The 16,334-nt window shown below is 35.4% G+C and overlaps 1 protein-coding gene across 12 annotated transcripts in view; it reads right to left on the reverse strand.

Moving 5' to 3' along the window:
* CNOT4 (CCR4-NOT transcription complex subunit 4) overlaps positions 1 to 16,334 on the reverse strand; it is a 137,917-nt gene that overhangs the window by 81,149 nt on the left and 40,434 nt on the right. The gene's annotated exons all lie outside the window — the stretch shown is intronic.

Genomic DNA, 16,334 nt, shown 5'->3' on the forward strand with positions numbered 1-16,334 from the left:
TGTTTTGAAAAATTAAATAATTTCTCATTTTAGATTATGGATAGTTGAAAATCTTTATGTAACAATACAGTAAAGTCAATGGTAAATTAAAACATGTTGAAATCACTATTTTAGCCTCCAAAATAAAGTCAATGTAATCTCTACCAAAATAATACAATTCAACAAGCTGATTCTGAAGTTTACAAGAAAGAGTAAATGCATACAAACTGCTTTAAAACTTCTAGGGGGAAATGTAGAAATTTGTGCTATCAGATACTGAACTGTACTACAAAGCTAGAGTAATTTTTAAAATTTGACATGGGTATAAAAATAGACAAAAGACTAAACAACCTAAACACTCTAGAAACAGAACCATGAATTTATGAGATTTTAATATTTAGTAACACTGACATTTACAAATCAATATGATAAGGACACACCAGTTTATAAGCAATAATAAAATTCTGGTCTATTTATTTTAAAGATCAATCTACACAGAAAGAAATGGTCAACTTAGTAATGTGGAAAGAAGAAAACACAAAATTAAAGGCAAGCAAGAGAGTAAAGGATATATTCACTATATAGAAAACTTAGGGTCCAGGGTATATAAACAAATCTCACAAAGCAATTTTAAAAAGGCAATTAAGTCGACCAAAATGAGAACAAAAGACAATGAGTAATTCACAGAATTATAAATAATTACAACATATGAAGATGATCAACCTCTTTGGTTAGTAAATAGTGAGAGAGCATTCCCCCCCCCCTTAGCCTATCAAAGAAGTTAGTCTCCCCAGGAAGTAAAGATTATCACTGATCTAAGTTCCTCTTTCAGCAAAAACGAGAGCACAAAAAGTACCTTGCCTTAAGTTGCCTGGCTCTTAAGTGGTGCAGCCTGGATTCATTCCGGCAAGTCTTAGCCCCTGAATCTGTGCTGTTAACCATGCCTTTGTACCACCTTAGAATCTATCCCACACAAATATACCTGTGCACCAAGTACTTTGCTCTGTTTGGCAGCACTGTTCCTAGAGCAGAAAACTGCAAAGTAACTGTCCATCAGTTGGGAAATCATTAAATAATGATATAGTCATAAACTGGATGTCCTGAATCAGAAGATGCCTATTATATAGTTGTCGGGTTTTTGCAAAAGCAAGCTAGAGGGGCGCCTGGGTGCCTAAGTCGGTTAACCATCTGATTCTTGATTTTGGCTCAGGTTGTCATCTCCAGGTCATGGGATCGAACCCCACAATGGACTCCCCACTTAGTGCAGAGTCTGCTTGGCCCTCTCCCTCTGCTCCTCCCCCCTACCCCCCATCGCTTGCGCTCTTCTCTTTCAAATAAATAAATAAATAAATAAATAAATAAATAAATAAATAATTTATTTAATGTGCTTTATTTTCTTAGAGAAATCAAATATACACACATACAAGGTTTATATGTTTATGTGGAAGCTATTGTCTATGTTACCCTCCAGCTTGATTTATTTATTTTTAAAGATTTATTTATTTGTCAGAGAATGAGAGCACAAGCAGGGGGAGTGGCAGGCAGAGGGAGAAGCAGGCCCTTCACTGAGCAGGGAGTCTGATGCAGGACTCGATCCCAGGACCCTGGCTGAGCTGAACGCAGATGCTTAACCAACTGAGCCACCTAGGCATCCCATAAATCTGACTTTTAATAATTAGAAGAAAAATATCTTCCTATGACTCTATAATTATTTCAAAATAATTTTTTTAAAAGACATGGTACATGTATTTATAAACAATTCAGGAATCCTGGTTTGCAGACCCAATTTTGCTACTATCAGTTTCCTCATACATAAAATCTGTTTCTTCATATGTTAAAATTTGAGCTGATTTCTTATAGCTCCTCCAACTTGAACATCCCAAACTATACCTGCAGAAAAAACAGACTCAAACATAGTTTCCACTAACTGGAAACTACTTCAGCAGTGCTATCTACACTTCTAATGTACTTCTGATTACATGGCATCACTTCCACAACAGCTTACTTGAGTTTTAGTGAGATAATTTATGGGATGCTGAGAGATAAACAGCTGGGATTTATGAATTGAAAAGTTTTCCAAAAAGTAAAATAGATGATGTACTGAAGTTTTACTTTTTGATTGCTTGCTTTTTAAAAAAACTTTTTAAAAGATTTTATTTATTTATTTATTTATTTATTTATTTATTTATTTATTTTATTTATTAGAGAGAGAGACAGAGAACAAGCAGAGGGAGGGGCAGAGGGAGAGGGAGAAGCAGACTCCCCGCTATGCAGGGAGCCGGACATGGTGCTCCATCCCAGGACCCTGGGATCATGACCTGAGTCAAAGGCAGACACTTAACCGACTGAGCCACCTAGACACCCCTAAACATTTTTTTAAAAGGTCTGCAAGAGTACATATTTTCAGTTTAGAGGGAGGAAAGGGACTAAAACAGCAAGAAGTCCCTTAAGATGGTTAATACAAGTACGACTGCATTTTGTACACTTCTAGTACCATGGAGAGACGCCATGCAAGCCTGTTGCCAAAGTAATCACAGAACTGGCAAAATGTAAGAGAGAAGTCTAATGTGGTAGAACACTGGAATACAAGGTAGAAGAGCTGGTTTCTGCCTCATCCCTCCACTAAATGGCTATATGATCTTGGAAAGGACACTCGAAAGCTCTAGGACTCAATTTATTCGTCGGAAAAACGCTAAGACACGCAAAATTAAATGAAAATTCAAGTATAGATAAATTTCCTCTATGTAACACTACTGAACTAGCTTTAAAATAAGCTTTGGAATAAACTCTCTCCTCTCCAAATACCTTAGCCCAAATTTTTCATTTAAGGAAGAATAATTTTATTTCATAAATATTAATATTTATATTAAAACTATATTGTATAAATTATATATTTATAGTATATTAAAATAAAAATAAAACAAAATGAGTTAATAAGATTTACAAAGGTATAAGACACAGAAAGAGAAGATGTTTTTAATTGAAAAAGGAAAGTAAAGTCAGTGACTTCCTGGAGGAGGTGTGGGGGTTCTTAGGACAGGAGTGATTAGCTATTGATTCAGTAATTTTGAAAAAAAAAAAAAGTTCATTACACTACCTAACCTTCACAGTGACTTGGTAAGACACATTATCCCCTTTATAAAAGGTGAACATGAGGCTACATGGCAAACGTGGCTCCAAGGGTTAAAACACACAATTCAAAAGTAAGACCACCAGCTTCAGAACCCATGCCCTTTCCAGCATGGTAAAACAGAAATTATGATCACTGAAGTCGCAGCTACATATCTTTGTGTATGAAATGCACATTTCCAAAAAGTGAAAATGTTGTTACTTTTTCAAAAAAGTCAATACTAGAGAAAATCTCTACCTCATTACCTGAGTTCTTATTCTCTACATCAACTGCAACTAATAACACAACACAGTATAAATCTGACATAAATATAATGCTCCTAAAACACCAAAGAGCTCACATTCTATGTAGTGAAGTACACACAATTAAAATCCTGTACTCAAAACCATGCTCAAAAATCACTCCTATAGTGCTGCACATGTGGTTTTGTGCTTAGGACCCTGTTAAAAAAATCTGTATAAACACATATTGTAAAATGTAAAGTACTGCAGCCACTATGGAAAATGGTTTGGTGGTTCCTCAAAAAGCTAAATACAGAATTAGCATATGATCCACTTCTGGATAGAGACACCAAAACTGAAAGCAGGGACTTGAACACATACTTGTACAGCAATGTTCACAGCAGCATTATTCACAACAGCTGAAGATGGAAACAGCCCAAGTGTCCACAGACAGATGAATATAAAATGTAGTGTACACCTAGAATATATTCGGCCATAAAAAGAATAAAATTCTGATACATGCTACAATGTGGATGAACCTTGAAAACACTGTACTAAGTGAAATAAGCCAGTCACAACAAGAAAAGTATATGATTCCACTGATATGAGGTATCTAGAATAGGCAAATTCACTGACACAGACAGGAGAGTAGAGGTTACCTTGGGTTGGGGTGAGGGAGAATGAGGAGCTACTGCTTAATGGATACAAAGTTTCTGGTTGGGATGGTAAAAAAGGTTTTAGAAATAGAAAGTGGTGATGGTTACACAACATTGTGAATGTACTTAATGCTACTGAATTGTACACTTAAAAAATACTTAAAATGACAAATTTTAGGTTAGATATATTTTATAATTAAAAAGTCAATAAAAGAAAAATATACACTACATACACTTAAATGGGCTATAAACAGCACTTTTGAGAAAAACTTTTAAGTATTTGGTTCCTTAAAGTCATTAATCCTTTAATTTTTTGCCAATCTCATAGCTGATTTTGTCATTAGGTAAATGTGTATATGATTCAACTCCACTGCACAGCAAATTATACCGCTGGATACACTACACAACCAAAATACACTGTAACAACACGTAATAGAAAGCTATTTACAGATATGATACACGCGCACACACACACACACGAAGAGTATCCAGAATAGATCTTAAGTGTCCATAAAAACCATATACTCAATATATATACACAGAACTATAAACTTTTTTAAAACCTGTAAGTATAATACCACACCACTTAGAGTTTACTTAATCACTGTTTTATAACTATAAAATTCTTACTTAACAACCTGTCCTATCTCACTAGAATGGAAACTTCAGGAGAGCACAGAAATTACCTGGCACATCACATTTACGACAGCATACCAAGCAGCTACAACACGGCTGGTGGTAAAGAGTAAGTACTCACTTATTTGATGAATGAATAATAAAAAAAAAGGAATAAATTATTTGTTGTATGTCATTTATGACTGACAACCTTCTTCAAAAATAGGAAACAATATTCTAAGTTACCCACTGTTTCTATATTAGGCACCTATTTCACAAAGCATATTACTTATATAATAAACTACACAAAGGCAAAAAACAGACTAAACACTAGCTATGGACAGTTTGCTACATAAAAAAGCAAGGTAAGCTGATTACTAAATATCAACAACAATACTTCCCCATTTTAAATTAAGTACCAAAGTACCATTATATACATACCGGAAATATACACACACTATGGAACTCAAGACCATTTGTATTACCTATAGGAACAGGAGGAAAGTTTTTTTATGTTTTAGAAAAATACCTACCTAAGAATTTAAAGTCTCCTTCATAAAGGTTAAGATGCCATTATACATAAAAGAATTATCTGGGACTGCTTTCGACCTCTCCACCAATGTGTTCATTTAGTAAATTATTTTACTTTCAGAAGATGTAAATCACAATCAGCATCCAAGTTGTCTCACATACTATAACATGTCCCCTAAGCATTTTTTGCAGAAGAGGTAGATAAGGGTGGAAGAAGATGAACAGAATCTTTTTCCTGTAGAAAGTTACCCCCAGGAGGGAAGAGACTGTCTTACTTATTACCATACCCAAAAATCAACAGTTGGTGGCAAGTAACTATTTGTCAAGTGGAAGGAGAGCAAGAAAGAACGGATGGATGGATGGATGGATGGATGGAAGGAAGGAAGGAAGGGAGTAAAGGAAGGGTAAGTACCTATTTATTCATCCATAAATGTGTAGGTACCTATTAGAAGACTCACTGAACAAAACTAACAATCTTTTCAAGTCCATATGTAGCAAATACATATTAGAAACAGTAACAGACTTCCCTTAACATCTTGCTGAAAAGGCAAAGGTTTTTTTTAATTTACTTATGATGCAATACTCAATACTAAAAAAAATAATAATTTTCTAATTTGCATGCATTCATTTGCAATTGGAGGAATATAATCATTGATTTTGGGAGTTGTTTTTAAAATTGCCACCAACTTATCAGCTGAACAAATCAAAGACAGCCAAGATGACAAATCATTCAATCAAAGCAATAAGGAAATGCAACCTTTGCATACAAATATATTTTTAAAAACCTAACATGAAAATTAAAATGTATTAAAAAACTGAAGATGATCATTTATGTGTAATATCAATTTAAAGAAAAAAAAAGATTTGCTACAAGTTTCCTTCCTATAAAAAAGTTTCCATACACATTTAAAATGATTCAAGTAAAAAAAATCTAACTTAAACCACTTTGGTATAGCCTTCCACCACTACTTAAAATATGGTAGGCAAAACTTAACAATGACTAGCCTTTTAAAGAGCGAAGTTTAAAAAACAAAAGGTATAAGCACATTTTGGCTCTCTAAACAAGAAAGCTAACTGGCTGTTCTAATTGTATCCAGTACATCATAACACTTATTTCTTCTACTTAAAAAGGTTCTCACTTTATTAGAAAAGTTGGATAGCTGACCAATGAAGTCTCTGACATTCTAACAGTTCTTTTTTATCTTCATTTATTGAGTGATTCAATAAATAGTTATTCAGCTCTTATTGTGTTTCGAATTCTAGTCTATGTCTTTGGGCTACATTAGTGACCCCAACAGGTGAAAATGATCCTAAGGTATGAGGCAAATGAAGAAACATTTCCTCAAGAAAATCTAAAACTCAGAAAAACAGCAAGACTATGTAGTATTTGAACCAAAACCTACTCCCTCTCTTTCATTCCCCCTCACCAGCTCAGTGAGGCTGAAACTTGGTGAGATTGGGGCAGCGAGGAACAAAGAGTGCCCTTTCACCACAGCTACCAGTCTAAGAGCAATCTTCCCAGGAGGAGCAGGACGTCAGCATTTCTCACTCTGCTCAAAGTTACCTGATGCTAAAGCTAAGTTCCAGGTAAGTGCAGGTAAGGGCACCTCTCTTCCACTCAAATGCCACTGACAGGAAAGAGGTCCTATGTTGTTGCATGTTGAAAATACTAGGACCCAGATTGTCCTCCACCCAGCTACTTTGGAAAGCAGAAGTCCCACAGCAGAAAAGGCAAGACTAGGTGAACTGAGACTACTATATATCCCTCTAAGAAGTGCTCAGTTACTAAACTCGGGGTGAAACACAGAGAGAAAAGCACATCACTGTCTCTACTACCCAATTCCAGAACCAGAGCCAGAGATTTTGCCAGAAAGATGAACCAGGCCTTAAAACCAATAGCTCTGAATCTCTTCCAAAGAGATTGTTCCAATCCAACACTGTTCCCATGTTGACTTTGTTTGCAACAGAGTGTTAAGTTCAAGCCTAAGGGCAATCTCAAAACCTCGGACATTGTGGTGAAGGGCAAACGGGAGGAGATTCAGATACAGGCTAGCCTGTAAGCCAGCTGGGATGAGCCCTCCAGGGATCAGAACAAACTTCAAGCTCTGACGCAAGAACTATCCCTTCAGGTGAGCTCCAATTTTTTGGATCAAGCTGAGAAACAATTTATGTCCTAAGGCATTGTTGAAAACAATGGAGCAGGCAGGTGGCAATTAATGGGGCTTAACAGGGTGTGGTCAAGGAAAGAGGCAGTGAAAGGGAGCCCTGTGAAAAATCCCTGGGTGAATGTGGGCATAGCCAAATCTGCACCCCCTAGGAACAACACCAGATGCTTAACACTGCAAGAGGGAAACAGACTTCACTAAAATAATCCATCCAGTAACTAAACAAATAAGTAACAATCATAAGCCCTGAGAGGGGCAGGGGAGACCAATATCCAGAGTTGCTAAAATATTATATAAGATGTCCAGTTTCCAACCAGAAATTACAAGCCATACAAAGAAATAGGATAGTATAACCCATACAGAAAGGAAAAAAGCAGGCAACAGAAACTGCCCGAGTGAGCCACCAAATGTCAGATTTAACAGACTTCGAAGAGCCATTTACATATAATCAAAGAACTAAAAACCATAATTAAAGAAGTAAAGGAATGTACGATGACAATGTCACATCAAATGAAGTGTCAATAAAGAGATAAATATTACTAAAAATAAAAAATGAAATTCTGGGGGCGCCTGGGTGGCACAGCGGTTAAGCGTCTGCCTTCGGCTCAGGGCGTGATCCCGGTGTTATGGGATCGAGCCCCACATCAGGCTCCTCCACTGTGAGCCTGCTTCTTCCTCCCCCACTCCCCCTGCTTGTGTTCCCTCTCTCACTGGCTGTCTCTATCTCTGTCAAATAAATAAATAAAATCTTTAAAAAAAAATGAAATTCTGGAGTTGGAAAGTAGAATAACTGAAATCAAAAGAAGTCATCGGAGGGGGCTCAAGAGTGCATTTCAACTGGCAGAAGAATGAACTGGCAAAATCAAAGACAGATTAATAAAGATTATGTAATCCAAGGAACAGTGAGGAAAAGAAAAAAGAAAACTGAACAGACATTCAGAGAAAAGTAAAACACCATTAAGTGCATCAACATACACATAATGGGAACAAAAGGAGAGAAAAGGAGAAGAAAAAGATATTTGAGAAATAATGGCCACATGAAAAGCACCCAAGTGGCTCAGTCAGTTAAGCATCTGCCTTCGGCTGCAGGTCATGATCTCAGGGTCCTGGGACTGAGCCCCTCATGGGGCTCCCTGCTCAGTGGAGAGCCTGCTTCTTCTTATCCCTCTGCTGCTCCCCTGCTTCTGCTCTCTCTCTCTCTCAAATAAATAAATAAATAAATAAAATCTTTAAAAAAAAATGAACTACAGCTACACAACAACACAGATGAATCTCACAAACATAATGTTGAGCAAAGGAAGCAAGAAGAATATAACTGTGGTCATATACGTTTCAACAAATAAAAGAAAATATATTTTAGGAATGCATGTAAGGTAATAAAACTCAGAATACTGAGTGCCTCTGAATGAAAGGAAGAGGGTTATGAATGGGAAGAGATGTATTTGGGATGGGGAAAGGGTGGGTAATTCTGAGGGTACTTGAAATATTCTATTCTGACCCAGGTTATAAAGACGTTTGCTTTATAATTAAACTGCACATATTTTATATGCTTCTGTATATTCCTCATTTTTTTTCAGTCTTAAAAGAAGAAGATAACGGCTGCAGGTTTCCCACAATGGTTAAAAATAATCTGCAGACCCAGCGAGCACAATATACCTAAGTGGGATCAACAAACCCACATCCAGCTACAAGACAGCAAAACTGCAGAACACTAAAGGTAACAAGAACCTTAAAAGCAGACTTTTAAAAAGGACCTCTCACCCAATGGAATGATAATTAGAATTACAGGTGACTTCTCAACAGCAACAACTGAAGTCAGAAGGGAAGGACATAGATAGATGTTGTAAGAAAATTATTATCAACCTACAATTGTGCTCCTAGAAAAGAATAACCCTCAAGAATGAGAGTAAAATCATAAAACATTTTTTGAGATAATCAACATTTTCACATGGACTGGATACTAGATGATATCCAGGAAGTACTGTGAGTTAAGTATAGTAGTAGTTATTACATTTATTTTTTTTAAGCTCTTCTATAGGAGATACACTGAAGTATTTACAGACTTCATGATATATTTCAGCAGGAAAGGAGACACAGAATGGGGAAGAGATGAAAGTAGAATAGTAAAATGTCTGTGACTATAGGAACCGTGGGATAGAAATAACTGGGCTTCATTACACTATTGGTCTACTTTCATGGTTGCTTACAAATTTCCATGATAAAGTGCTAAAAATAACTGATAAAAGAATGAGGCTAAACTAAAAATAAAAAAAATAAACAAAAATAGAGACAGTTTGCCAGCAAGAGCCCTCCACTAAAGGAACTTGTGAAGATGTTCTTCAGGAAGAAGGAAAATGATCTCTCAAGGACAGTCAGAGATTAAAGAAGGGATGGTGAGAAAAGAATACGGGAAAAATGTATGCAAATTAAATCATGCACTTCTATACAGAACAATATAATCTGTTGAATTTAACAAGGATAAAATATTAAGCAATAACAACATATCAGAACAGTGATGCAAGATAAGCTCCTGTAAGGTTCAACTTTAAGAGGAATATGAACAGTAAAATTTCAAGGGTAACCACATACTCTCTATGATATACTAATCCCACCTCCCTATATCTTCCACACAGAAAGAGCTGCACATATACTAAGGCATATACAAACACTTCCAGCACTTTTTTGTAATAGCAAAAAATGGGAAACCTAAATGTCCATCAATAGGAAATGACAAAATTACAGTAAATCAATAAAAAGACATACTATACAACAGTTTAAAAGACTAAGGTAGGTCTACACATACAAACCTAGTGAATGAAAAAATTTAATTGTAGATACTGTACAACTTTTTTACATTAAAAAATCATAGAAAAAATTATATACAAGTTGGTAATAGTGACTACATCTATAGAAACAATGAAAGAAATGGGATGGACTGGAAACGAGCCTTGTGTATAAGTCTCGTAAATAGACTATATTAATGCATTCCTCTGTAATAGTACATTAATTTTTTAAAAATAACTTCAAAGTTATTAAACTTTGAATCCTTTGAGTGCAAAGATCACGTCTATTGTGTTTAACACTATGCCACAAATTTATAGCAAATTACAGGTTCCCACAAGGTGGGGGAGATACACAGAATGATTCAAAGTAAAAATGCCAAAACAGCAGGGTGACTGTGTAGTTTTTCTTCCTCCTATTTTCCAATTTTTAGAAAATAAACATTTACATTTATAAAGGGAAAAACTATTTTAAATTAAAAATTAAGTGCATCTGACAAAAAGACACAAAGTGATGAGATGAAAAAACTTTTGAATGTATAATTAGAGAATCAGCATCAACATGTTTCCTATTAGCTTAATGCTCTCTCAGAAGAAAGCTAGGAGTTAAAAAAATTAAAGGCTAAGCCTGATGAAAGTGTTATTAATAAGATAAAATCAAATCTGCATAAAATCAAAGCAGAGACTAATTAGTGTGCTAATTAGTTCTCTACCCTACTTAACACAGGTTGTCAACAGAAGGAGTTGCCTACATCAGTGTATTTTCCATTCAGAAAAATAAAACAAAACAAATATACCCCACAAAAATACCCAGATCTATTTGGGGGGACAGCACCTCGTAGAAGGGTATGCCTATTTTAAAGTTTTTAAGGACTGACCCAGAGAACTATTTGAAACAAATGAATCAAAGCATCAAAAATTCCAAACCCTCCTACTCACTCTGACATAAGTTAGTCCTTTTAGAGATGTGTCTGTACCTCAGTTTATAGTATACCAGTAGTAACACCTAAGACAGAAAAAAGTCAATCAAGCAAAAATACTAAACTGAAGTGCAAGAGCCAGTCTCATCCTCTCAGTATTAAAAAAAACAAACAAAAGTGTTTATTTTATTAGCGTGGCTAAGTGGGACCTCTTTACTCATATCTAAATGTCACCCAGTCACTCAGATCAGATAAATTCTGATCCCAGATCACATGCTTCATGCTCCTCTTCCACCAAGAGATCAGTTCCAATTCATCCACCCTCAAATTATTTCATCTTGCCACCACTTTGGTCTTTTCCACTTCATGGCAAGCACTGACTGACTAATGAGGAAGTCCATCCTTTCAATTTTTTGGCTAGGTGGGACACACTCCAGTGTGCTTTTTTTATTAATCTTTAAATTGCATATAGGTATACTCTATACACATACTTTATTTTTTTTTTTAAGATTTTATTTATTTATTCAACAGAGATAGAGACAGCCAGCGAGAGAGGGAACACAAGCAGGGGGAGTGGGAGAGGAAGAAGCAGGCTCATAGCAGAAGAGCCCGATGTGGGGCTCAATCCCATCACGCCAGGATCACGCCCTGAGCCGAAGGCAGACGCCCAACCGCTGTGCCACCCAGGCGCCCCTATACACATACTTTAAAATAAAAACAGTTAAAAAGTAAAAGTCCATGATCAATAAGCAAAGCAATTTATAAAGAACATAATTTTTAAAAAATTATATTCATTTCTTGCAGCAAAAATGATTTAAATAATTATACATTTCAAATAGTATCATGGAATTTAAGCCTATAGTTTAAAAAAAATGACTAAAAACATGTGCACCTAAATTCTGAAGAAAGGGAAGATAGTATTTACCTAATGGTGGAATAAAAAATATACTAACTCATCCATACCATTACCATCTCGGAAACTGAAAGCCGCAGGGGCACCTACGTGGCTCAATTGGCTAAGCATCCGACTCTTATTTTGGCTCAGGTCATGATTTCAGGGTTGTAAGACTCAGCCCAAGTGGGGCTCCCTGCTCAGCAAGAAGTGTGTTTGAGATTCTCTCCTTCTCCCTCTGCCCCATTCCCCCATCTCTGTAAATAAATCTATCAATCTTAGGGGAAAAGAAAAGAAAAGAAAAGAAAGAACCTAAAAGCCCCACTAAAAAATCTAACACTTCACCAAAAGAGAAAAGGTTCCAAACTAGGAGTCAGCAAATACTTTCTGTGAAGGGCTGAATACTATCTTATTCTTTGTGGGCCATACAGACCTGCAATCACTCAACTCTGCTGCTCAAGTACAAAGACAGCTGCAGACAATACATAAAGAAATGAGTGGGGCTGTTTCCCATAAAACTTATTTATGGACACTGAAATTTGAATTTCACTTAATTGTCCCATATCACAAAATATTACTCGTTTGATTATTTTTTCAAATGCTTGAAAATGTAAAAACCACTCCCTTGGGCCTTAGAAAAACAAGCAGCCGGGTCCTGCTCCAAACCAACAGGGAAACCTCACAAATCCGAGCATGAGTCTTAGTCTTGGACTTCTTTCAAATCTATTTCTCTAAAGCTTCTTCCTGAGGAAATCTTTTTTAGTCTTATATTAAACATGGTTTCTCCCCACTCCAAGCATTTACTTTAACAGACCCCAATGAGTTGTCTCAGCATGAAAAAGGAAACTAGCACTATTTTAAGATATAAAAAAGTATTTCTGCATCTCCATTCTCTTATAAAATTTCACAAAAGTCAAGTAATTTGTAGACACAGCCTTGTTTTCCAATTAGATAAAATTCAGGAAACAAATATAGTACCTGAGAAATACTGACATGAAATACTTACCTACCATACACAGCTACAATAAAATCAAGACCCTTCTGAATAACACATGTTAAAGCATTAAGTAAAACTGTCCTGAGTGATGTTAATCAATACTTACTAAATGTTTAGAAAATGTTTCCAATGTTAGGAGCCTCAGTAAGTTACAAATAATCATACTCTTTGTATACAAAATAGAAGAGTGAGAAAATTACCTACAATTTTAGAATTGGGTGCAGTTTCATATTTCATAGAAGGAAGAAATTCAGATGGAGGTACAAAAAGGAATAATGAATAGAAAATATGAGTAATGAAAAATGGAAAAACAAAGAAAGTTAACATGGAAGTGGAATAAAATAATTATTAGTCTAAGTTAAGTTTTAACACGAAAGGAAAACAGCCAAAGGTAAAGTAATGACTGGTATCACAAGGGAAGCAGCTGGGTTTTAATTGAGGAGAAAATAGCTTATATGAACAATGGTGGTGAGGGACTGAAGGAGAAAGGGCGAATAAAAGCAAATAACCAAAATAAAAAATCAAAATTAAGGGATGCCTGGGTGTCTCAGTCAGTTAAGCCTCTGCCTTCGACTTAGGTCATGATCCCAAGGTCCTGAGATCAAGTCCCACACTGGACTCCCTGTTCAGCAAGGAGCCTGCTTCTCTCTCCGCCTGCCACTCCTGCTGCTTGTGTGCTTTCGCTCTCTCTCTCTGACAAATAAATAAAATCCTTAAAATAAAACAACATTAAAATTAAAGTCATCATTTAGTTATCCAGTTACAATCCCCCTCCCCACCCCAGAGTGGGGGGAAGAGGATTGGATTTTTTGCAATATAGCTATAGCCTTATTATATGAAGTATGCAACCATTAGTTATTATAAAAACTACAGTGTATCTATTAATGGGAGGAAAGTTTAAGAATCAAACTGTTGGGGCACCTGGGTGGCACAGCGGTTGGGCGTCTGCCTTCAGCTCAGGGCGTGATCCCGGCATTGTGGGATCGAGCCCCACATCGGGCTCCTCCGCTATGAGCCTGCTTCTTCCTCTCCCACTCCCCCTACTTGTGTTTCCTCTCTCGCTGGCTGTCTCTATCTCTGACAAATAAATAAATAAAATCTTTAAAAAAAAAAAAAAAGAATCAAACTGTTGATACTAACAATATACACCTATAATAGCATGTGGTAGATAACTGCAAACAATGTTACTATACTTACAAATGTAAAAGTCTCTAAACTTTGATAGTGGCTATAACTTCAGCAGTTACCATTTCATCAACTTTCTGGGACTAGGCAAATTATAGTAAACTGTAACATCTGCAATGCTTCCAGAAGCTTTAATGAACAAAATAAGAATTTTTTAAATGAGATAATCCTGTGTTAAAGCAACAAGCATGTATAAGAATACATTAACCAAGCAGCAATCTACATCAAACAAAGAACCACAGAACTAGCCTAAAGTGCTTCTGAGTAACAACCCAGACTATAACCTATTAGGTGAAAAGATCTGCTTAACTAGCAAAATTAGATTTATAAGATTATGTTTCCCAAAGACTATTTAATAAATAAATTAGCCTTACAGTAAGGAATAAGGATAAAAGTATAAAGTGCTTTGTACTTTGTAGGTACTTAATAACTGTAGAGAAAGATGAGGGAGAAAAATAGGGAGGCAGGGAGGGGGAAAACAGACAAAACATCATAAACTTAATACCAAAATCTGAGTTAGGAAATCTACAGATCATTCCCATGAAAACATTAATACAAAAATCCCAAATATTAGCAAAACCACATCAACGATATTAAACTAAGTAGAGTTTTCCCAGAAGTACAAGGACATCATAACAGGAAATTATTTATCACCTCAAAAGATCAAAAGAAAAAACTGTCCATCTCAAGAAATGCTAAAAAATCATTTAATAAAATCCAATCATCTTGTCCTTACCAAAAAAATCTCATAATAAACTAGGAAGAGAAGATTATCTTATAAGAATAATGGATATCTACCCCAATACATCCTGATGATGAAACATTAAAGGGATTTCCACTAAAATCAGAAATAATATAGAATGCTATCATTACTATTAACGTTATTCCAGAATGTTATATAAAATTTTTAAGTCAGCAATATTATATGTAAAGGGTGATTCAAAATAGACAATGTATAAAACAAACACAAATTGCCAGTGTCATAATAAAAAGGGTACATTATTATAGGTATCATAAATGGTAAAAAGCATAAAGGAGAACATGAGAAGAGATTTTATGCCAATACACTTAACAACTAAAAGGAAATGCCCAGATTCTGTAAAAACACAAGTTTTTATTATCTTTTTAAAGATTTTATTTATTTATTTGTTGGGGGCGGGGAGGAAAGAGCACAAGCTCCCTGCTGAGCAAGGACCCGATGCAGAACTCGATCCCAGGACCCTGGGATCATGACCTGGGCAGAAGGCAGACACTTAACTGAGCCACCCAGGCGTCCCCAAAAGACTCAAGTTTTTAAAACTAACCCAAGAACAGAAAATCTTGATTGTCCTCTAGATGCTGATGCAATTTATTTTTATTTCCAGAGGGCTTCATGGGTGAATTTTCCAAATATTTAAAAAAAAAAAAAATACCAAACTTAGACAAACTCTTTCAGACAGAAAAATGAAACACTTCCCAAGGCATTTTATAAGGCAGCTACTCTGTTAGCATAACCTGACAAAAAATATTGTGAGAAAATTACTGAACTGAACCCTCATAGACACAAAAATCCTTTAAAAACTAAAATACAGCAAATATATTAAAATAAATAATATCATGACTGTGATTATAACAGGAATGCAAAGCTGATTTAAAAACATTAAAAAAAAAGTCAGTGGAATCCACTACATTAACTGAATAAAAAAGAATCCCGATCTCAAAAAACGCAGAAAAAGCATGACAAAATTTAACATCTACTTATGATAAAAACTCCCAGCAAATTAGAAACAAAAGGAATCTTCCCCAATCTGATAAAGAGTACCTATGTAACTCAAGACTAGTCAAGACTATTTGCTCTCAACTTACCTATTCAACACTTTACTAGACATCCTAGTCAGTGTGGTATAACACAAGAAAAATAAAGATATAAAGATTGGAAAAGAACTAAAACCAGCCCTTATTTGTGTACAACATGACTTCATACATAGAAAATCCAAAGGGGGAAAAAACTACTAGAACTAGGTGAATTTAGCAAGATCAATGCATACAAAAGCAATATATAAAAACCCACTGTATTTCTAAGTATTAGGAATATACAATGCAGACAGAAAGTAAAGCCACAATACCATTTGTAATAGCATCAAATATCAAATACCTAGAAATAAATTTAATAAGATATGTGAGGTACATCTACATTACATCACAAAATTTCAGAGAGAAATGAAAGAGATAAATGGAGAAATACACAATGTTTATGATTCAAAAAACTTGGTATTTTTAAGAT

The sequence above is a fragment of the Ursus arctos genome, unplaced genomic scaffold (genome assembly GCF_023065955.2).
Source record: "Ursus arctos isolate Adak ecotype North America unplaced genomic scaffold, UrsArc2.0 scaffold_3, whole genome shotgun sequence".
NCBI lineage: Eukaryota > Metazoa > Chordata > Mammalia > Carnivora > Ursidae > Ursus > Ursus arctos.